Here is a 21,958-nt window from a genome sequence, read left to right as displayed (position 1 = left end):
AGGTGAGGCTACCCAGCCGTTTGCACCTATGTGACCCGGTGACACATTTTCCCTGGGAAGCAAGACAAAGAGACGGAGAAGGGGCAACAGGGGGGTGTTGGAAGCTGGCAGTCTGCATTAGGAGACTGGAAGAGGGCTAGTCCAGCGCGTCTGGCCCAGGACTTGAAAGATAGACTTGGCTGAAAGTCGCTGATTTCTGTGCTAACAAGTTCTGCCCTACGCTGTGTTACTGTCGACTAATAAACCTTCTGTTTTATTGGCTGACTGAGAGTCATGCCTGACTGCGGAGTTGAGGTGCAGGACCCTCTGGCTTCCCCAGGAACCCCACCCGGGCAGACTCACTGTGGGAAGTGCACGGTGTGGATGGGGATGCTGAATGCTCCAAGGTCAGACCCAGGGAAGGTGAAGATGTTTAAGCTTCTTGCCTGGAGACAGTATGCTCTGAGAGAGGAGGCATGCTCCCCCAGAGTCTTGGCTGGCGTCAGACGGAGTAGTTCCAGAGCATTGCCCCGGTGATTCCATGACACACCGGCAGACGTGACTCTCAGCCAAGCTGGTAAAAACAGAAGGTTTATTAGTCGACAGGAACGCAGCGCAGGACAGAACTTCTTAGCTTCTCCCCCTGAGCCCCAAGCCAGCCGAGACTCGCTTCGAACTGCCTGGCCCCTGCCCTACCTGTTGCTCCTCCTCTGGCCTTTCTCTCGCTTCCCAGGCCAAGAGTATCCTCGTCGCATCCCCCTCCTGGGTCTCAACTTACAAAGGGGTGTCCATAACTTCCATACAGAAAGCTGGAGCATCTCCAAAAATTGCACACGTTTATTCCCACCACCTAGACATTGGTGCAATACACAGGGAAAGTTAGGCACACACAGCATTCATGTCAAACAGTAAGACTCATATACAACATAACAAGGGGAAATCCCATCACATGTCTCCCCTCTTCCCCTCTTCGAGACCTAACTGAGCGGGGTCACTTTAGCCAGTGACCTGGGGAAGTTCAGGTCTCCCTCTCCGGCACAAAGCATCAGCCAAAACATTTTCACTCCCTTTAACCATTATGGACCACCTCCATATCGTAATCCTTTAATGACAGACTCCACTTCAGGCGCTTGGCATTGGCCCCTCTCATCTGATGCAGCCATGGCAGGGCGAGTAGTCTGTGCACACAGTGAAGCGCTGCCCAAATAGATCCGGCTGCAGCCTTGTAAGAGCCCACTCCATGGCCAGGCATTCCTTCTCTATGGCTGCATAGCCCTGCTCCCAGGGCAGCAGCTTCCTGCTCAGGTACATGATGTGGTGTTTCGCCCCCTTTGCATGGGCCTGCCTCGGCACCGTGCCCAGTCCTGTGTCTGGGGCATCGGTGAACACCATAAAGGACTTGTCAAAGTCTGGGTTTCCCAGCACCGGTCCCTTGACCAGATCCTCCTTCAGTGTGCAGAGAGCCCTCTGGCACTGCTCAGATCAGACCAGCTTGTCTGGCTTACCCTTCTAGGGAGCTGACACAGAGCTAAAGTGGGGCACAAGCCTCTGGTAGTGCCCCGCCATCCCAATAAAGCCCTGGGTCTGTTTCGTAGTCTGGAGAGCAGGCCAATCCCTGGTCGCCCCGACATTGGCTGGCTCTGGCTTTAGGCAGCCGCTCTCTACCTTGTGGCTCAGGTACGACACCTCTGCCATCCCCACCTTGCACTTCCTAGCTTTTACAGTCGGCCCTGAATCCTGGAGGTAACTCAGCCCCCTAATCACCTGGGACACATGGTCCTCCCAGGTCTGACTGATGGCACAAATATTATCAATGTACGCTAGGGTAAAATTCTCCATCCCCATCAGTAATTGATCCGTCTGGCACCGGTAGGTGACCGACACTTCCTTAAGGCTGAAAGGTAGGACTTGTACAGCCCCAAAGAGGTAACAAAAGCAGGTTTCAACCTGGCATCTGGATCGAAAGGCACCTACCAGTAGCCTTTGGTGACATCCTTGGTCATGGGTACTGAGTCCCCCCCCACTTGTCTAGGCTCTCATCAGGAGTAGGTATGTGCAGGCGCCAGACATGGTGATGGCATTGAGAGTCGGATCGACCCATCTTTCCTGTGGACCGGCACAAGTGACAGGCCCCCGGGGCTGGTGGATGGCTGGATCACCCCCTAAAGTCAGTATGTCTCCGACCTCTCCCACCGGGTCCTTGGCTGTTTTCCCAGTGACCCAGAATTGGGAGCATCTTACAGGAGGGTGGACTCCTGTCTCCACCTGCTGAACAGCTAGGTTAGCGAGGCCAGGCTGGTTCCAAAGCAGCTGTTGTTACGAATCATAGACGATTAGGGTTGGAAGAGAACTCAGGAGGTGATCTAGTCCAACCCCCGATCAAAGAAGGACCAACACAAACTAAATCATCCCAGCCCGGGCTTCGTCAAGCGGGCCCTTAAAAATGTCTAAGGATGGAGATTTCACCACCTTCCTCGGTAAACCATTCCAGTGGTTCACAACCCTCCTAGTGAAATAGTGTTTCCTAATATCGAACCTAGACGTCCCCCACTGCAACCTGAGACCATTACTCCTTGTTCTGTCATCTGCCACCACTAAGAACAGCTATGATCCATCCTCTTTTGAAGGCTGCTATCAACTCCCCTCTCACTCCCCTCTTCTGCAGACTAAACAAGTCCGGTTCCCTCAGCCTCTCCTCATAAGTCATGTGCCCCAGCCCCCTAATCATTTTCGCTGCCCTCCGCTGGACTCTCTCCAATTTGTCCACATCCTTTCTGTAGTGGGGGGGTCCAAAACTGGACGCAATACTCCAGATGTGGCCTCACCAGTGCCTAATAGCGGGGAATAATCACTTCCCTCGGTCTGCTGGCACTGCTCCTCCTAATGCAGCCCAATATGTGGTTAGCCTTCTTGGTAACAAGGGCACACTGCTCACTCGTATCCAGCAAGGGACCTGCTGCCAACTAGACACTGAGCCGTTGCTCAGTACCCATTGAGCCTGACAATCTAGCCAGCTTTCTATCCTACCAGGCAGAGAGGGAAATTGATTCCAGCAAGGGACCGGCTCCTGTCTCAGGGAAAAGACTCACCAAGGGATCTTCCCTCTTCTCCCACTGGCCACACAATGGCCAGTACCAGCCTCTCCCTTTCACAATCCAGCTCCATCATGTTTACCTGATCCCCTTGGTGGCTGTGAGCCCGGCTGGGCAGTGCCACCACATCATTTTCCTCCTTCAGCTGCTTGATGAACTTGAAGGGCCTGTCCGAGGCAGCTTGCAGCTTATTCTTCCTCACCTGGATAAGAACCTTCACCTTGTCCCCGGTGCCGTAAGCTGAGTGGTCGTACCAGACCTTCTGCCTCCCTTGGGCCCTGTCATAAATATAAAGGGACGCCACTTATATAACCACTTTTCTGTATACAGTGCTATAAAATGCCTCCTGGCCAGAGGCAAAGTTCTTTTACCTGTAAAGGGTTCAGAAGTTGATACCTGACCCAAAATAACCAATGAAGGGACAAGATACTTTCAAATCTGGAGGCTGTTGTCTGTCTGTGTGATACCTTTGCCGGAAATAGATCAAGGATGCAAGCCCTCCAACTCCTGTAAAGTTAGTAAGTAATCAAGCTGGAAAATGTGTTAGGTTTTCTTTGTTTTGGCTCGTGAAATTCGCTGTGCTGGAGGAAATGTGTATTCCTGGTTTTGTGTCTTTTTGTAACTTAAGGTTTTGCCTAGAGAGATTCTCTATGTTTTGAATCTGACTGCCTGTAAGATTATCTTCCATTCTGATGTTACAGAGTTGTTCTCTTATCTTTTTTTGTTCTTCTAATAAAGTTCTGTTTTTTAAGAGTCTGACTGGGTTTTTTTTCTCGGTCTGTGCTCATCTTATTTAATCTCAGACCTCTCCAGGAAAGGGGGTGTAAAGGGTCTGGGGGGATATTTTGGGTAAATAGGAGGCACACCATACAGGGCCAGACAGCAGTTTTCTCTATCCCAGGATCTCACCGCCCCAGGAATGTCCCATCACCATCCTCTACTAACGGGAGTCCAAGGGGCCTGAGCCCAGCACAGTCCACGCAGACATATATGTTGGGGCCAGGAGTGAGAGCCAGTCTGCCAACTCGCCCATCTGGCTAAACAGCCTTGGGACCCAGGAAGGTGACTAGACACCGGAGCCATTCCAGAGGGCCAGCCTGGTTCCAATTGCCAGCCTTCCCAAATGCCATGAAACAGTCATCTATATCTCCCCCCTCCTTAAGCTGGGGCAGCAATTTAGAGTCGAGTTTCTCTGTGGAATTGGCACCCTGAGGTCCACTCCCACTCACCCCTAGACGGGTCCTTCTTCCTCTCAGCTCAGCCAACTTCACTGTATGCTGCTTCTGTCTCTCCTGCTGCTCTGCCTCATGCCGTCCCTGCCTCTCATGGGCCTCTGAGTCCTTCGATCTCAACTCCAATTCCCTCTGTCTCAGAGCCACCGACGGGGAGCTGGTGGAGACCCCCTGCTGGATGGGGACGGTGACAGAAACTTGTTACCACAGAAATCAGTGACTTTCAGCCAAGTCCATCTTGCGGGGAGGGGAGCCCAGAGCCCGGGCTCTGGCCCTCCCCTTGTGCACTGTATGTAAGGGAGCAGTATGACTGCTCACAGCTCCGGTACGAAACTGCAGAGAAACCTGAGTGTCTCTGGTTTAAGTTTAGAAGTGTGAGCAACAAGAGTGATGTAGTGGTGGGAGTCTGCTATAGACCACCGGACCAGGGGGATGAGGTGGATGAAGCTTTCTTCCGGCAACTCGCAGAAGCTACTAGATCGCACGCCCTGGTTCACATGGGTGACTTTAATTTTCCTGATATCTGCTGGGACAGCAATAGAGCGGTGCATAGACAATCCAGGAAGTTTTTGGAAAACGTAGGGGGGACAATTTCCTGGTGCAAGTGCTAGAGGAGCCAACGAGGGGGAGGGGGGGAGCTTTTCTTGACCAGCTGCTCACAAACCGGGAAGAATTAGTAGGGGAAGCAAAAGTGGATGGGAAAAGTGTAAGCAGGAGGATACGGACCCTGGACTTCAGGAAAGCAGACTTCGACTCCCTCAGGGAACGGATGGCCAGGATCCCCTGGGGGACTAACATGAAGGGGAAAGGAGTCCAGGAGAGCTGGCTGTATTTCAAGGAATCCCTGTTGAGGTTACAGGGACAAACCATCCCGATGAGTCGAAAGAATAGTAAATATGGCAGGCGACCAGCTTGGCTTAACGGTGAAATCCTAGTGGATCTTAAACATAAAAAAGAAGCTTACAAGAAGTGGAAGGTTGGACATATGACCAGGAAAAAGTATAAAACTATTGCTCGGGCATGTAGGAATGAAATCAGGAGTGCCAAATCGCACCTGGAGCTGCAGCTAGCAAGAGATGTCAAGAGTAACAGGAAGGGTTTCTTCAGGTATGTTGGCAATAAGAAGAAAGCCAAGGAAAGTGTGGGCCCCTTACTGAATGAGGGAAGCAACCTAGTGACAGAGGATGTGGAAAAAGCTAATGTACACAACGCTTTTTTTGCCTGTGTCTTCACTAACAAGCTCAACTCCCAGACTGCTGCGCTGAGCATCAGAGCATGGGGAGTTGATGGCCAGCCCTCTGTGGAGAAAGAGGTGGTTAGGGACTGTTTAGAAAAGCTGGACGTGCACAAGTCCATGGGGCCGGACGAGTTGCATCCGAGAGTGCTGAAGGAATTGGCGGCTGTGATTGCAGAGCCATTGCCCTTTATCTTTGAAAACTCGTGGCGAACGGGTTAGACCGACTGGCTAAGCGACAGTTCTGCAAAAAGTAATTTCTCTATCCATCTATGTATATCATTAATGCATATGATGTTATGAGAATTGTATTGTATGGCTGTCACTAAAACATGCTGTAAATTGGAGAATCAGCCAGATATTAGCTCCCCGGAGGCAACAGCAAGGGAAGTAACCAACACCTAGGCGGGGGGGGGGGGGGGGCGAACAACCCATCAACAACCATTGTCCAGCTAGGGAGCTACAATTCAATGACTCACCTGCATGAGGCCACACGAGGCTGTGATGTTATTCACACGAACTGTGACCATATAGACCATTGTTGCAACTGAGATTCTGTAGTGGCACCAAATCTTGTACAAAAGAGGTCAATTATCTGTCTAGGGAAAGGTTATGATTTGCTGGACATGATTATGCTATCTGTATGCATGTATAATTTTTGTATTAAAAGTTATAAGTATTGGTTCTACACTGTCTGTGCTTCAAACTTGTGCTGTGCTTCTGGGTGACACTCCAGACAATTTGGCATTAGCACTGCCTAGTCTGCTTGATGGCCCATTAAGGACCATCAGCTATACAACTGACCCAAAGAGAGAAGGCAGATACACTTTGGAACTCTAAGGATATGTCTACACTGGCAAATTCGTGCACAGAAAAGCAGGTTTGAGCACTGTACCTCCCAAGGTTTACATGCTGTTGCATGCACTCTAAAAAAAACACCTCGACGAGAGGCTTAGAGCTTTCTGCACCGGGGCTACAGCACTGCGTGGTGATTACAGCGCTGCGATTGGCTTCCGGATTGGCTGCCGCACAATGCTTATTCTCACCTCTCTGGCCATCCGTTTGAACTCTACTGCCCTGTCCTCAGGTGACCAACCATCAGCCCCACCCTGTACATTCCTTTGCAAATTTGAAAGTCCCCTTCCTGTGTGCTCAGTGATGCGTGCAGTGGTCTCAGCGCATCTTTCCAGGTGGCCATGCCTGCTCCACGCACCAGGCGATCCCCCCCACTTGGAGCAATGCGGAGCTGCTGGACCTCATCGGTATTTGGGGAGAGGAGGCAGTGCAGTCACAGCTGCGCTTCAGCTGTCGGAATTATGATACCTATGGACAGATTTCTAGACACATAATAGAAAAGGACCATGTCCAGGACACATTGCAGTAGAAGGTCAACGGCAGCTGGTAGGCGTAGCTCCAGAGAGGCAGTTTGCCTCCTGTGCCTTGTGGTAGGCATTCCGCAGCTCCTTCACGTTGATCTTGTATTGCAATGTGTCCTGATCATGGCCCTTTTCTATCATCAAAAAGAAAAGGAGGACTTGTGGCACCTTAGCGACTAACAAATTTATTTGAGCATAAGCTTTCGTGAGCTACAGCCCACTTCATTGGATACATGTAGTGGAAAATAGAGTGGGGAGATTTTATATCCACAGAGAACATGAAACAATGATTGTTACCATACACACTGTAACAAGAGTGATCAGGAAAGGGGAGCTATTACCGTCAGGAGGGTGGGTGGGGGGAAAAAAACCTTTTGTAGTGATAATTCAGGTTGGCCATTTCCAGTAGCTGACAAGAACGTGTGAGGAACATTGTGAGTAGGGGGAAATAAACATGGGGAAATAGTTTTTCTTTACTTTACTGTCATGTTCTCTGTGGATATAAAATCTCTCCACTGTATTTTCCACTGCATGCATCCGATGAAGTGAGCTGTAACTCCCGAAACCTTGTGCTCAAATAAATTTGTTAGTCTCTAAGGTGCAACAAGAACTCCTTTTATTTTTGATGATAGAAAATGGCCATGACCAGGACACACTGCAGCACAAGTTCAACGTGAAGGAGCTGCGGAATGCCTACCACAAGGCGCAGGAGGCAAACTGCCTCTCTGGAGTTACGCCCACCAGCTGCCGGTTCTACAGAGAGCTGGACGAGACACACGGTGGTGACCCCACCTCCCCTGCCAAGTCCCCTGTGGATACTTCGTTGGCTTGGTTGCCAGTCGAGAGTGCACCGAGCCAGGAGGAGGCAATCTTGGATGAAGAGGGTGAGGGGGAACCAGAGGCAGAGGATGACTCGGAGGCCAGACATGCACGCAGTCAGGAGCTCTTTTCTACCCCGGAGGAGCCTAGTCAGTCAAAGCAGTCGGATACTGGCGAAGCACAAACAGGAGAGGAGGCCCCGGTAAGTGAATCTGACTTTGAGAATTGCTGAAGCGAGTCGTTGGGGGCGGGAGGGTTGCTGAAAGCAGGCTTTCATCATACAGAACAGGCTGTTGATATACTCCCTCAATTCATGTGAATCTCTCTCAGAGATCTCCAGGAAATTCTCGTGGAGATACTGGGCAGTCCGCTCCCACATGTTCCCCGGCAGAGCTGCTCTGTTTCTTGCCTCATTAACGGTAACTTTCCTGTGCCACTGTGCCATCACGGGGGGTGGGGAACCATAGGTACACACGCGCCATTCACATAGGGCCAGGGCAGAAGCCGCAGGCTTAGAGAACACTGTCCCTTGATTCCCTGCTCACCCTCAGCAGCGAGATATCACCCATAATGATCACCTCCTGTGGAAAGTGTGGAGACAGGAATGATTATCAGGCCCACCCTACAGTGCTGGCTCTCCCCAAGTGCCCAAGAGCCAAGTGTCCAGTGTACAGCAGGGTCCCGAAACAGTGATTTACCCTGTCCCTGCTTCTACTCACCATTTTGGGAGTCTTGTGGCTTATGTGTGCTTGCCTGGGGTCAACCAGATACTGACAGTTGTGTGAGTACCAGCTGTGTTTTAAAGCACTGAAAGAGTGCTGTCTATGTAGCAAACAATACTGCTTCTGTAAAATGTTGTATTTAAACTTCACACAGATGACCTTGGGAGACCAGCCTCCCTCTTTGTTATCGGCGGCAGAGCGGTTGCGAAGAATTCGAAAACGGTGAAGAAGTAAGGAGGACTTTATGCGTGAGGTTATCATCCACTCCGCTGCTGAGAAAAAGGAATTGAAGGAGTGGTGGGACAGTGAGAAGACGGAATGAAAGGAGAACGCAGCAAACCAGAAAGAAGCCACGGAGTGGCTCTTAACAGTTATGGAGCGTCAAGCGGACATGCTCCAGAGGTACTAGCTCTTCAAACCGAGCAGCTCCACGCCCACCTTCCCCTGCAGCCGCTGTCGGAAAACTCTTTCCCAAAGCACCACACACACACACACACACACATCGCCAACACACTCTTATCAACCTCCTGGATCCACTCTCTACCCGCAGCATTCCACTCCTCCCTCCTCAAAGTCCAGCAGTGTGGACTCCCAATACCCACTACACTCAACACTTGCCCAAGTTTGGATATGATCCCTGGACATACACAAATCTGTAGCCGTGCTGAGACCCCCCTCCTCCTCTTGAGACCTTCCATACCCTCCATTCTCCCCCATCCTGCTCCCGACTGATGATTTTTTTCATTGGACTCTCTCTTCCGGTTGTTGTCTTTTTCAGTAAAAGAATTGTGTTTGTTTGAAAGCAATCTTTATTCTATTAAGTGAAAGCCAAAAGAGCACTGCAAAGTAACATAGATACAGCTATGTTAAGTCCCCTTCTTGCATCATGTGCACCAATCACCTCCTAGCATTACAAGCACTGCAATCTCGAGTATAGGTTTCAGTTTCAAATTGCTGCCGCAAAGCATCCCTGATCCTTAAGGCCCCGTGCTGTGCCCTTCTAATAGCCCTGGTCTCTGGCTGTTCAAAGTTAGCCTCCAGGTGCTGAGCCTTTGCGGTTCAGCCCTGAGTGAAGCATTCACCCGTCCCTTCAACAATATTATGTAGCGCACAGCACACGGCTATAAGCATAGGAATTTGATCATCGGCCACGTCCAGCTTCCCATACACGGATTGCTGGGTCTGTTTGGAGGCTGGATCAGAAAACACTGCTGACCCTATACAGAGCCTGAATCAGACCCGTTACTAGGATCATAGCCCCATAGGGTTGGGAGGGACCGCAAGGGTCACCTAGTTCTAGTCTGGGCCCAGCCAAGATGCAGGATTGACTCTGGCTGCCAAACTTTTGGGTCAGCATCAAAATCAGAACATTAAAAATTAGATGTAACACAAGCCCAGGCAATCCAAATTCTGTGCGGTGCATTTACTACCACACCTGCTTGCACGCTACAGAGAGCTGCTAGTGAAATGTCAGTTACACGACAAATGAAAGTACTGTGCCATGGATCTGTGTGGCTCCCGGAAACAGCAGGATCTGGTTCCCCCTCTCTGGCTCTTACTAAGATGTAAGATGGCTCTACATGCTGCCCCCACCACAAGCGCCGCCAATGGGAGCTGTAGGGACGGTGCTGGACAGGGCACATGCTGCTGCTTCCAGAGATGCTTGAGGTAAGCGCCACCCGGAGACTGCACCCCAACCTCCTCCAGTGCACCAACTCCCTGCCCCAGCCCTCATCCCCCTCCTGCACCCTGAACGCTTCATTTCTGGCACCACCCCAGAGCCCGCAGCCCCAGCCGGAGCCTTCCCCCCCTCCCACACCCCAACCCCCAATTTTCTGAGCATTAATGGCCCGCCATACAATTTCCATACCGACATGTGATCCTCGGGCCAAAAAGTTTGCCCATCCCTGATCTAAACGAATATCTGACTATGTAGCTGTCGTGACAACGTTGAACTGGATCTGGGCTGTATATCCAGCAGCAGTGTTCAGATTTTTTGATTCAATCTCAGGCTTCAGGGTGCTAAAAAAGGTTTCACCATATAGTTCACCTCCTTGTCTGATGACCTTGAGAGGCCTATCCCAGGCAGCTTGCAACTTATTCTTCTTCACGGGGATGAGAAGCATCACCTGGTCCCCAGTGGCACAGGAGGGGCCCCCGCTTTTCTGCTTCCCTTAGGCCCTGACTTGGTTTCTCCTGTCCAAACCCATAAGCTCAGTGAGATTTTCCCGGAAAATCAGTACGTATTCCACCACAGATTCTCCATGGGGAGAGGGCTTCCCTTCCCCGTCGTCCCTCATCAAGTCCAAGGGTCCCCTCACTCTTCTCTCATAAAGCAACTCGAATGGGGAAAACCCTGTGGATTCCTGGGGAACTTCCCTGTATGCGAACAGCACGTAGGGTAAATACTTGTCCCACTCCTGCGGGTGCTGGGCCATAAATGTTTTCAGCATCATCTTTAGAGTCCCATTGAACCTCTCCATCAGCCCATTGGACTGAGGGTGATATGCAGAGGCCCAGGTGTGCCTGACCCCCACACTTCTCCCACAAGCACTGGAGCAGGGCTGACATGAAGTTGGACTGCTGGTCTGTAAGGACCTCCTTGGGGAACCCCACTCTGCTGAAAATGGTCAGCAGTACATCTGCCATGGTGCCTTCCTCGATAGAGGACTAGGCCACTGCATCGGGGTACCACCACCAGAATGTATTTCTTCCCAGCGCGGATTGCCTTGCTGAGGGGCCCCACTATTTCCATGATGAAAGTTAGGCACACACAGCATTCATGTCAAACAGTAAGACTCATATACAACATAACAAGGGGAAATCCCATCACATGTCTCCCCTCTTCCCCTCTTCGAGACCTAACTGAGCGGGGTCACTTTAGCCAGTGACCTGGGGAAGTTCAGGTCTCCCTTTCCGGCACAAAGCATCAGCCAAAACATTTTCACTCCCTTTAACCACTATGGACCACCTCCATATCGTAATCCTTTAATGACAGACTCCACTTCAGGCGCTTGGCATTGGCCCCTCTCATCTGATGCAGCCATGGCAGGGCGAGTAGTCTGTGCACACAGTGAAGCGCTGCCCAAATAGATCCGGCTGCAGCCTTGTAAGCGCCCACTCCATGGCCAGGCATTCCTTCTCTATGGCTGCATAGCCCTGCTCCCAGGGCAGCAGCTTCCTGCTCAGGTACATGATGTGGTGTTTCGCCCCCTTTGCATGGGCCTGCCTCGGCACCGTGCCCAGTCCTGTGTCTGGGGCATCCTGTCCAGTCCTGTGTCTGGGCATGAAGTTGGACTGCTGGTCTGTAAGGACCTCCTTGGGGAACCCCACTCTGCTGAAAATGGTCAGCAGTACATCTGCCACGGTGCCTTCCTCGATAGAGGACTTGGCCACTGCATCGGGGTACCACCACCAGAATGTATTTCTTCCCAGCGCGGATTGCCTTGCTGAGGGGCCCCACTATTTCCATGATGAAAAGGCTGTATGATGGGCAAATGTCTCAGAGATGCTTTGCACTTATCCCAGGCCTTCCCCACCCTCTGGCAGGAGTCACAGGACCTGCAATACTGTTGGACAGCATCCAAGACCCGGGCCAGTCAAAGTTCTGCAGCAGCCGCTGCCTGGTGTGCTGGCTGCCCTGATGCCTCAAAATGGGAACATCATGGGCCAGACTGGGGAATCACAAACTGACTCCTGGCTTTACAAGGTTCAGTCTGCCCCCAAACCAGCCCATTCCCTTCTCTCACAGGAAGCTCTCCCAGCTGTCCTCCCCAGGGGTCCGGCACCACTGTGGCCAGCAAAGGCCCTCAGCTTCTTTAAGGAGGGATCCGCCTACAGCTCAATCTGGAATTCCGCTGCTGGGTTTGGGGCCACAGCCCTGGCTGGCTATGCATTGGTTTCCCCATCTTGGGACAGAGGCTCAGGCCCAGCCCTTTTGAACCCTACCCTTGGTGCTTTGCTCCCCACATTGGGAGGTTTCGCACTGCTGGCTCAGTCACTGGCTCTGACTCTGGGGAAGGATCAGGGTGCTCTGAGTGCCATCCGGCCAGTCCCCCAAGTCAATACCCATTAGTTCCTCCAGGGGTAGCTTATCATGCACCCCAAACTCTTTGGGGGCCCTCCTTAGGCCCCCTCCCCAGTTCAGATGCATCCTTGCTACAGGAATCTTGTCGAGGGGCCTGAACACACCTCTCAGGGTCAGCTATGCATCAGGCACTCGCTGGTCTGGGTCTACCACCTCTGGCCTGGCCAGTGTCACCTCTCTGCCTGTGTCCCAGAACCCCTGGACGCTCCTTCCGCCCACCTCAATGGGGATGAGCTCGCGATTTTTCCATGAGGCCTGTCTCATTCTCACCCGGGGGATTGAGTACAGGTGCTCTGGAACTGGAGCCCCACCTTCCCCTGCTCGTCTGCGCTGGCGTTCTCCTCTCCCTGACTCTGCCATGTTGACTGCGGCCCCCTGGACTGGTGGTGCCCCCTCTCGGTGGGCTTTCACCCAGTTGACACTCTGAGGATTCTGCTTGGCCTGCATTTCCTTCATCTTCAGGCATTGCGCCACTTTGTGTCTTTTTTGGCCACAGTAATTACATTTCAGGTCCCACGAGTGGGGGGGGGGGGGTTGGCCCGCTCTGGCTCATGGGCACCCCTGAGTTGGGCTTCTTGGAGTCGCAACTTTGAGAGGTCTCTGGGTGACCCACCCTTCTGAGTCCCCGATATCGGTCTCCTTCGCGCCCCCCCCCCCCCCGATCTGCTGTCCACAAACTCATCCGCTAGTGCCCAGTGCTTTGGGTCCACTAACCACATCTTAAGGTCTGGAGAACAGATGCCATACAGCTGCTTCAATCCCACCAGATTACACATGTCCTCGGAGGTAGTGGCCCCTGTACCCTTCCCCCACTTGCGGAGATATTCCCACAGCAGGTTGGTGACCTCCTTGTAAGTGACACTTGGGGTCTTGCGTACACCCCAGAATCGATTCCTGTACACCTTGGGGATCAGTTCAAACTTCAGTAGCAAAGCCTGTTTGAACAGGTCATAGTTCCCCATCTCAATACCATCCATTTAGCTCAATCCCTCCTTGGCCTTGGAACCCAGCAGGGGGCGGTTACACAGCGGAGCCTGTCTGCAGGGTCAATCTGGATCAGAGCACAAGCCTTGAAGGATGTGAAGGACGTGAAGTAGGCATTAATATCCCCCCTCCTTAAACTGAGGTGACAATTTGGTGTCTAGATTCTCTGCAGAACTGGCATCTTGGATCCTTCTTCATTTACTCCCCTGGCAGGCCCTCTGTCCACCAGTCTCTGCTCCTCCAGTTCCAGCTCCTTCGCTTTCAGCTCCTTCACTTTCAGCTCCAGCTCCAGACTCCACAGTTTCTGATTGGGGCGCCCCCGCACCCCCCTCCCCTCCCCCCCGCTGACTGGGGATTGGGTCTGATAGACTCCCGGCTGCTACTTGTCACCATGCAAGGCACTAAATTTAGCCGTATGGAGTGGAAATCCATCAACTTGAACAAAAAAAATTGCACAGATACAGACAGACATCATCTTTCTCCCCAAGTGCAAACAGATGGACATCATACCAAATGGACTGAAGGTAAAAAATCCGTTGCAATCGACTTACTACACTGACTATGGTGAGAGACTGTGCCACACACTCTCAAAGAAACTGAGGAACCTATCTGATCAGCATCCTGTACAGCAAACAGAAGATCAAGAATGAGCTCTCAAAACTAGAAACTCTCATACAAAACCAACCTTGCACACAAAATTCCACGTGGCTGGACTTTACAAAAACGAGACAAGCCATTTACAACGCACAATTCACTTCTCTACAGAGGAAAAAGGACAGTAAACTATCTAAACTCCTACATGCTACAACAGTGGTTCCCTCAACTCACTTAACAATATCATTAATCGATCCAACCACACACTTAGCTCGGCAGAAGAGTCTGTCCTATCTCTTTTTGCCCCACCACTCCCACGAACATGATACAGTTCTGCGGTGATCAGGAAGCCTACTTTCGTGGTCTCAGACTTAAGGAATATTTTCAACGCACCACTGAACAGTGCACTGACCGACAGGAACCCTCCTACGCCTGATGGTGGATATGACAGACTGGACTTCTACATAGTGTGCTTCCGCAGACGTGCACAGGCTGAAATTGTGAGCCACCCCTGTACTAGAGCCTGTGCTGCAGGGAGCGGGGCAGGGCTTAGCAGTGCCTTATCTGAAAGTGTTGTCTGTGATGTCCTGTCCCTGGAAATGGTCAGGGGCTCTGTCCTTCCCCCACCCTCCCAGGAAAGCCCCAGTGTCCTGTTAGTTTTTGTTTTGTAGCAGAATAATAAAGGGACACTTCAGACAGCAGTGGGTCCATGCACTCCAACCGTGGTTTCTGCCTGTCGGTGTGTCCGTCTGCTCCCCCCACGGCTATCTGTTTCTTTGACTCTGGGAGCCAGTCTTACCCTGCTCTGCTGTGAGACCCCCCCCCCCCCACCGCTGGGCTGTTCACACACAGCCTCTGGCATGTAAGCTGCTCCAAGCTAGTTGCAATTGAATGATACTAGCCAATATCTCTGGTCCCAGACATAACCCTGGGAACTTTCGTCTTGCAGTGTCCAGTTATGGCCGCTGGACACTGCAAGCTTATATGAGTTCATCAAGTTAACAAAGAAATTGATATGTACCAGGCTTGTTATGCCAAGGGGAGTCTCTGCTACAAATGCACTGCTTCAGGTAGAATAAACAAATTTATTAACTATAAAGCTAGATCTAAAGTGATTTTAAGTCGAGGCATAACAAGTCAGAGTGGTTACGAAAATAAAATAAACCCTTTAGACTGGGCAGCAACTAGATTAAGCAGTTTTTCTCACCCTACTGGATATTGCAGTCCTTAATATACAGATTTGTTCCTTAAACCTGGGCCAAACTCCTGTGTTGGAGTCTTGTGTTCTTCTCAGTATCCTGGTTGCTTGCAGAAGAGGTGGGGGCAGGAGAAGGGCCCAGTATGTGTCCATTCTCCCTGTTTTACACTCTCAGTCCATGTGCTTGTAGAACAAATGGAATGTCTCTCCAAGCAAGGTTGAGCAATTCCTCTGGTGGGGCCTCATGCAGGTGACTCATTGCATTGTAGCTCCCTTGCTTCTCACCCCTCCCTCCCATGTTTGCACTGCGAAATGAAAGTTGGCGCCTGTGCGATGCTGGTAAACCCAGACTTTGACAAGCCCTTTATGGTGTTCACCGATGCCTCGTACACAGCGCTGGGTGCACGTGCTAATGCAGGTTGATGGAACGCGGGAGAGACACTCCATCATGTATCTGTACAGGAAGCTGCTGCCCTCGGAGCAGACTTATCCAGCAATAGAAAGGGAATATCTGGCCATGGTGTGGTCCCTTACAAATCTGCAGCCGTATCTGTTTGGGCGCCGCTTCACCGTGTACACTAACCGTTCACCCCTGAGGTGGCTACACTAGATGAAACGGGCCATTGCCAAGCTCCGGAGGTGGGGTCTCCAGCTTCAGGATTATGACATGGAGGTGGTCCACGTTAAGGGGAGTGCCGAGATTGTAGCCGATGCTTTGTCCCAGAAATGCGGGCCAGAACTTACGCAGGCCACTGGCCAAAGTGCCCCACCCAGTTCCGGTCTCTGAGGAGGAAGAGCTGTGACAAAGTGGGGTTTTATTCATCTTGTTATGTTGCATCTGAGTTGGGCGTGTGATTTTTACTGAGGACCTCAGGGCAGGTGAGGCTACCCAGCCGTTTGCACCTATGTGACCCGGTGACACATTTTCCCTGGGAAGCAAGACAAAGAGACGGAGAAGGGGCAACAGGGGGGTGTTGGAAGCTGGCAGTCTGCATTAGGAGACTGGAAGAGGGCTAGTCCAGCGCGTCTGGCCCAGGACTTGAAAGATAGACTTGGCTGAAAGTCGCTGATTTCTGTGCTAACAAGTTCTGCCCTACGCTGTGTTACTGTCGACTAATAAACCTTCTGTTTTATTGGCTGACTGAGAGTCATGCCTGACTGCGGAGTTGAGGTGCAGGACCCTCTGGCTTCCCCAGGAACCCCACCCGGGCAGACTCACTGTGGGAAGTGCACGGTGTGGATGGGGATGCTGAATGCTCCAAGGTCAGACCCAGGGAAGGTGAAGATGTTTAAGCTTCTTGCCTGGAGACAGTATGCTCTGAGAGAGGAGGCATGCTCCCCCAGAGTCTTGGCTGGCGTCAGACGGAGTAGTTCCAGAGCATTGCCCCGGTGATTCCATGACACACCGGCAGACGTGACTCTCAGCCAAGCTGGTAAAAACAGAAGGTTTATTAGTCGACAGGAACGCAGCGCAGGACAGAACTTCTTAGCTTCTCCCCCTGAGCCCCAAGCCAGCCGAGACTCGCTTCGAACTGCCTGGCCCCTGCCCTACCTGTTGCTCCTCCTCTGGCCTTTCTCTCGCTTCCCAGGCCAAGAGTATCCTCGTCGCATCCCCCTCCTGGGTCTCAACTTACAAAGGGGTGTCCATAACTTCCATACAGAAAGCTGGAGCATCTCCAAAAATTGCACACGTTTATTCCCACCACCTAGACATTGGTGCAATACACAGGGAAAGTTAGGCACACACAGCATTCATGTCAAACAGTAAGACTCATATACAACATAACAAGGGGAAATCCCATCACATGTCTCCCCTCTTCCCCTCTTCGAGACCTAACTGAGCGGGGTCACTTTAGCCAGTGACCTGGGGAAGTTCAGGTCTCCCTCTCCGGCACAAAGCATCAGCCAAAACATTTTCACTCCCTTTAACCATTATGGACCACCTCCATATCGTAATCCTTTAATGACAGACTCCACTTCAGGCGCTTGGCATTGGCCCCTCTCATCTGATGCAGCCATGGCAGGGCGAGTAGTCTGTGCACACAGTGAAGCGCTGCCCAAATAGATCCGGCTGCAGCCTTGTAAGAGCCCACTCCATGGCCAGGCATTCCTTCTCTATGGCTGCATAGCCCTGCTCCCAGGGCAGCAGCTTCCTGCTCAGGTACATGATGTGGTGTTTCGCCCCCTTTGCATGGGCCTGCCTCGGCACCGTGCCCAGTCCTGTGTCTGGGGCATCGGTGAACACCATAAAGGACTTGTCAAAGTCTGGGTTTCCCAGCACCGGTCCCTTGACCAGATCCTCCTTCAGTGTGCAGAGAGCCCTCTGGCACTGCTCAGATCAGACCAGCTTGTCTGGCTTACCCTTCTAGGGAGCTGACACAGAGCTAAAGTGGGGCACAAGCCTCTGGTAGTGCCCCGCCATCCCAATAAAGCCCTGGGTCTGTTTCGTAGTCTGGAGAGCAGGCCAATCCCTGGTCGCCCCGACATTGGCTGGCTCTGGCTTTAGGCAGCCGCTCTCTACCTTGTGGCTCAGGTACGACACCTCTGCCATCCCCACCTTGCACTTCCTAGCTTTTACAGTCGGCCCTGAATCCTGGAGGTAACTCAGCCCCCTAATCACCTGGGACACATGGTCCTCCCAGGTCTGACTGATGGCACAAATATTATCAATGTACGCTAGGGTAAAATTCTCCATCCCCATCAGTAATTGATCCGTCTGGCACCGGTAGGTGACCGACACTTCCTTAAGGCTGAAAGGTAGGACTTGTACAGCCCCAAAGAGGTAACAAAAGCAGGTTTCAACCTGGCATCTGGATCGAAAGGCACCTACCAGTAGCCTTTGGTGACATCCTTGGTCATGGGTACTGAGTCCCCCCCCACTTGTCTAGGCTCTCATCAGGAGTAGGTATGTGCAGGCGCCAGACATGGTGATGGCATTGAGAGTCGGATCGACCCATCTTTCCTGTGGACCAGCACAAGTGACAGGCCCCCGGGGCTGGTGGATGGCTGGATCACCCCCTAAAGTCAGTATGTCTCCGACCTCTCCCACCGGGTCCTTGGCTGTTTTCCCAGTGACCCAGAATTGGGAGCATCTTACAGGAGGGTGGACTCCTGTCTCCACCTGCTGAACAGCTAGGTTAGCGAGGCCAGGCTGGTTCCAAAGCAGCTGTTGTTACGAATCATAGACGATTAGGGTTGGAAGAGAACTCAGGAGGTGATCTAGTCCAACCCCCGATCAAAGAAGGACCAACACAAACTAAATCATCCCAGCCCGGGCTTCGTCAAGCGGGCCCTTAAAAATGTCTAAGGATGGAGATTTCACCACCTTCCTCGGTAAACCATTCCAGTGGTTCACAACCCTCCTAGTGAAATAGTGTTTCCTAATATCGAACCTAGACGTCCCCCACTGCAACCTGAGACCATTACTCCTTGTTCTGTCATCTGCCACCACTAAGAACAGCTATGATCCATCCTCTTTTGAAGGCTGCTATCAACTCCCCTCTCACTCCCCTCTTCTGCAGACTAAACAAGTCCGGTTCCCTCAGCCTCTCCTCATAAGTCATGTGCCCCAGCCCCCTAATCATTTTCGCTGCCCTCCGCTGGACTCTCTCCAATTTGTCCACATCCTTTCTGTAGTGGGGGGGTCCAAAACTGGACGCAATACTCCAGATGTGGCCTCACCAGTGCCTAATAGCGGGGAATAATCACTTCCCTCGGTCTGCTGGCACTGCTCCTCCTAATGCAGCCCAATATGTGGTTAGCCTTCTTGGTAACAAGGGCACACTGCTCACTCGTATCCAGCAAGGGACCGGCTCCTGTCTCAGGGAAAAGACTCACCAAGGGATCTTCCCTCTTCTCCCACTGGCCACACAATGGCCAGTACCAGCCTCTCCCTTTCACAATCCAGCTCCATCATGTTTACCTGATCCCCTTGGTGGCTGTGAGCCCGGCTGGGCAGTGCCACCACATCATTTTCCTCCTTCAGCTGCTTGATGAACTTGAAGGGCCTGTCCGAGGCAGCTTGCAGCTTATTCTTCCTCACCTGGATAAGAACCTTCACCTTGTCCCCGGTGCCGTAAGCTGAGTGGTCGTACCAGACCTTCTGCCTCCCTTGGGCCCTGTCATAAATATAAAGGGACGCCACTTATATAACCACTTTTCTGTATACAGTGCTATAAAATGCCTCCTGGCCAGAGGCAAAGTTCTTTTACCTGTAAAGGGTTCAGAAGTTGATACCTGACCCAAAATAACCAATGAAGGGACAAGATACTTTCAAATCTGGAGGCTGTTGTCTGTCTGTGTGATACCTTTGCCGGAAATAGATCAAGGATGCAAGCCCTCCAACTCCTGTATAGTTAGTAAGTAATCAAGCTGGAAAATGTGTTAGGTTTTCTTTGTTTTGGCTCGTGAAATTCGCTGTGCTGGAGGAAATGTGTATTCCTGGTTTTGTGTCTTTTTGTAACTTAAGGTTTTGCCTAGAGGGATTCTCTATGTTTTGAATCTGACTGCCTGTAAGATTATCTTCCATTCTGATGTTACAGAGTTGTTCTCTTATCTTTTTTTGTTCTTCTAATAAAGTTCTGTTTTTTAAGAGTCTGACTGGGTTTTTTTTCTCGGTCTGTGCTCATCTTATTTAATCTCAGACCTCTCCAGGAAAGGGGGTGTAAAGGGTCTGGGGGGATATTTTGGGTAAATAGGAGGCACACCATACAGGGCCAGACAACAGTTTTCTCTATCCCAGGATCTCCCCGCCCCAGGAATGTCCCATCACCATCCTCTACTAACGGGAGTCCAAGGGGCCTGAGCCCAGCACAGTCCACGCAGACATATATGTTGGGGCCAGGAGTGAGAGCCAGTCTGCCAACTCGCCCATCTGGCTAAACAGCCTTGGGACCCAGGAAGGTGACTAGGCACCGGAGCCATTCCAGAGGGCCAGCCTGGTTCCAATTGCCAGCCTTCCCAAATGCCATGAAACAGTCATCTATATCTCCCCCCTCCTTAAGCTGGGGCAGCAATTTAGAGTCGAGTTTCTCTGTGGAATTGGCACCCTGAGGTCCACTCCCACTCACCCCTAGACGGGTCCTTCTTCCTCTCAGCTCAGCCAACTTCACTGTATGCTGCTTCTGTCTCTCCTGCTGTTCTGCCTCATGCCGTCCCTGCCTCTCATGGGCCTCTGAGTCCTTCGATCTCAACTCCAATTCCCTCTGTCTCAGAGCCACCGACGGGGAGCTGGTGGAGACCCCCTGCTGGATGGGGACGGTGACAGAAACTTGTTACCACAGAAATCAGTGACTTTCAGCCAAGTCCATCTTGCGGGGAGGGGAGCCCAGAGCCCGGGCTCTGGCCCTCCCCTTGTGCACTGTATGTAAGGGAGCAGTATGACTGCTCACAGCTCCGGTACGAAACTGCAGAGAAACCTGAGTGTCTCTGGTTTAAGTTTAGAAGTGTGAGCAACAAGAGTGATGTAGTGGTGGGAGTCTGCTATAGACCACCGGACCAGGGGGATGAGGTGGATGAAGCTTTCTTCCGGCAACTCGCAGAAGCTACTAGATCGCACGCCCTGGTTCACATGGGTGACTTTAATTTTCCTGATATCTGCTGGGACAGCAATAGAGCGGTGCATAGACAATCCAGGAAGTTTTTGGAAAACGTAGGGGGGACAATTTCCTGGTGCAAGTGCTAGAGGAGCCAACGAGGGGGAGGGGGGGAGCTTTTCTTGACCAGCTGCTCACAAACCGGGAAGAATTAGTAGGGGAAGCAAAAGTGGATGGGAAAAGTGTAAGCAGGAGGATACGGACCCTGGACTTCAGGAAAGCAGACTTCGACTCCCTCAGGGAACGGATGGCCAGGATCCCCTGGGGGACTAACATGAAGGGGAAAGGAGTCCAGGAGAGCTGGCTGTATTTCAAGGAATCCCTGTTGAGGTTACAGGGACAAACCATCCCGATGAGTCGAAAGAATAGTAAATATGGCAGGCGACCAGCTTGGCTTAACGGTGAAATCCTAGTGGATCTTAAACATAAAAAAGAAGCTTACAAGAAGTGGAAGGTTGGACATATGACCAGGAAAAAGTATAAAACTATTGCTCGGGCATGTAGGAATGAAATCAGGAGTGCCAAATCGCACCTGGAGCTGCAGCTAGCAAGAGATGTCAAGAGTAACAGGAAGGGTTTCTTCAGGTATGTTGGCAATAAGAAGAAAGCCAAGGAAAGTGTGGGCCCCTTACTGAATGAGGGAAGCAACCTAGTGACAGAGGATGTGGAAAAAGCTAATGTACACAACGCTTTTTTTGCCTGTGTCTTCACTAACAAGCTCAACTCCCAGACTGCTGCGCTGGGCATCAGAGCATGGGGAGTTGATGGTCAGCCCTCTGTGGAGAAAGAGGTGGTTAGGGACTGTTTAGAAAAGCTGGACGTGCACAAGTCCATGGGGCCGGAACCGTTGCATCCGAGAGTGCTAAAGGAATTGGCGGCTGTGATTGCAGAGCCATTGCCCTTTATCTTTGAAAACTCGTGGCGAACGGGTTAGACCGACTGGCTAAGCGACAGTTCTGCAAAAAGTAATTTCTCTATCCATCTATGTATATCATTAATGCATATGATGTTATGAGAATTGTATTGTATGGCTGTCACTAAAACATG

General features: G+C 51.6%; 2 long non-coding RNA genes across 2 annotated transcripts; one reads left to right on the top strand and one right to left on the bottom strand.

Annotated features, from left to right (window-relative positions):
• Positions 1 to 2,527: 2,527 nt before the first annotated feature.
• Positions 2,528 to 4,369, bottom strand: LOC142072883 (uncharacterized). The gene is made up of 3 exons (XR_012669484.1): positions 4,301 to 4,369; positions 3,041 to 3,349; positions 2,528 to 2,932 (listed from the first exon to the last, which is right to left on the bottom strand). It is a non-coding gene; the product is annotated as an uncharacterized LOC142072883 (long non-coding RNA).
• Positions 4,370 to 7,677: 3,308 nt separating this feature from the next.
• LOC142072882 (uncharacterized) lies at positions 7,678 to 9,256 on the top strand. The gene is made up of 3 exons (XR_012669483.1): positions 7,678 to 7,934; positions 8,065 to 8,151; positions 8,609 to 9,256. It is a non-coding gene; the product is annotated as an uncharacterized LOC142072882 (long non-coding RNA).
• Positions 9,257 to 21,958: the final 12,702 nt, after the last annotated feature.

This window comes from Caretta caretta, chromosome 7, assembly GCF_965140235.1.
Source record: "Caretta caretta isolate rCarCar2 chromosome 7, rCarCar1.hap1, whole genome shotgun sequence".
NCBI classification, from domain to species: Eukaryota; Metazoa; Chordata; order Testudines; family Cheloniidae; genus Caretta; species Caretta caretta.
Note: the sequence above shows the minus strand (reverse complement) of the source record. Positions and strands in the feature narration are given on the sequence as shown.